This window comes from Aplysia californica, unplaced genomic scaffold, assembly GCF_000002075.1.
Source record: "Aplysia californica isolate F4 #8 unplaced genomic scaffold, AplCal3.0 scaffold00089, whole genome shotgun sequence".
Taxonomy (NCBI): Eukaryota; Metazoa; Mollusca; class Gastropoda; order Aplysiida; family Aplysiidae; genus Aplysia; species Aplysia californica.
Window position 1 is genome coordinate 70,689 of NW_004797359.1, and position 1,263 is coordinate 71,951.

The 1,263-nt window shown below is 38.3% G+C and overlaps 1 protein-coding gene across 1 annotated transcript in view; it reads right to left on the bottom strand.

Moving 5' to 3' along the window:
• Positions 1-988, bottom strand: part of LOC101857013 (aarF domain-containing protein kinase 1) — a 14,975-nt gene extending 13,987 nt beyond the window's left edge. Inside the window, exon 1 of the mRNA XM_035968828.1 lies at positions 891-988. The gene's annotated coding sequence lies outside the window, so the exon portion shown is untranslated. The remainder of the gene's footprint in view (positions 1-890) is intronic.
• Positions 989-1,263: the final 275 nt, after the last annotated feature.

Here is a 1,263-nt window from a genome sequence, read left to right on the forward strand (position 1 = left end):
GATCTAGATCTAGATCTAGGCTAGCCTCGAAACTAGATCAATGATTTATAATGTCTGTCTATCTAGATCTAGACCTGGGCCATAGATCTAGAAGAACCTAGGTCTTCCCTGAGCCAACAGGCGCTGAAACTTTCCGAAATCACAAAAGAGTTCCCCTACCGGGTCTGTATACTTTGTGACTTTGTTCCCGGTTACCGGGTCTGTATACACTCCCTTTTTAATTAGCTCTCACGCCTAATTAAATACCGCCAGTAAATGGATCCCCCTCTCAAACAACTATTTTATACCCATACAATTTAATGTGCATAGCCAAATGTCTCTAACAAGCAGCGCAGTTAAAACGGATTAACGAAAAGAACTATTCTGAGCTCCTGACTCTGACTCTTTTGCAGCCTTTCTACTGCTACTCCTTGGCTCCTTCTTACTGCTGTCTTTAGGCCACACCCCTGATCTACACCTAGCCTTCTTGGACAAGGGCGAAAAATCTCGGAGGGCCCATGTGCAAGTTGCCTTCGTTAAAGATCCCTTGGTCACTTTGGTGGTCTAAATTCGATAAGACATAAATTATAAATAAGAGTAGGCTTCGGCTGCTACAGGCTACGCGCGTAAAATTCAAAATTTCCTTCCAATTGAAAATGGTGTTTCCCGCGCGGTCATATGACTTTATGCAGTTGCGAGTGCCGTAAAACACTTACCAAAAAAAAAAAGAAAACCCCAAACAAACAGTAAACAGGGAATCACAGTCAAAGAGCTGAGAGAAGTCTCACTCTTCAACTTCAATAATTTATGAATGACTGACACTGACAGTGAACCAGAATGATGAGCTGTGAAAAAGCAGCAGAGTACTGAAACTTCTTATTCTCGAACAAAACAACCAAAAATATCCTCACCTTGCCAGAAATAAAAAAGCTCCAATCCGTTCTGGTCAAATAAAAGTCAGAGAATTTCAAGAATGACAGTAAGAAAAATTAGATGTCTATCTAGATCTAGATTCTAGATTTAGTTTCGATTCAGATGACTTTCAGAACGTGTAGTTTTTACACAACAAGCGCTTTCGTTATCGAAATGCAAGAAACAAAACTACCTAGATCTACATAATATTAAAATTTGTCCCAAAGATAATCAGAGCTTTCTTGTTCATAAGAACTAGATCTATTTAACAAATCTAACACTAATGTTCTTAATTTTTTTTCAGTAGTGATATTACAAAAAAATTTGGTTTTGGACAATAAACAGACAAGAACACAATATTCAATTTGTGTT